Genomic DNA, 252 nt, shown 5'->3' with positions numbered 1-252 from the left:
CAAAAAACTTTATGATCATACTTTATGAAAACTGTACAAAAAAAAAAGCTAAAAAAAGAAAATAGAAAAAAAAAAAAAAGAAACAGATTATTTCGATCGATATTTCTCACTTTTAAAATCAATTTTATTCTATAATTTTATAAATTGTCGTGTTTGAATGACGATATTCATATGCAATTTATTCTAAGGAATTACACGACCAAGATCAATTATATGCGTTATCATCGACCCCAGTTCCATCTTATCAAATCG

Source organism: Apis dorsata, unplaced genomic scaffold (genome assembly GCF_000469605.1).
Source record: "Apis dorsata unplaced genomic scaffold, Apis dorsata 1.3 scaffold_416, whole genome shotgun sequence".
In the NCBI taxonomy this organism is placed as follows: Eukaryota; Metazoa; Arthropoda; class Insecta; order Hymenoptera; family Apidae; genus Apis; species Apis dorsata.
This window is presented reverse-complemented; position numbering follows the sequence as displayed.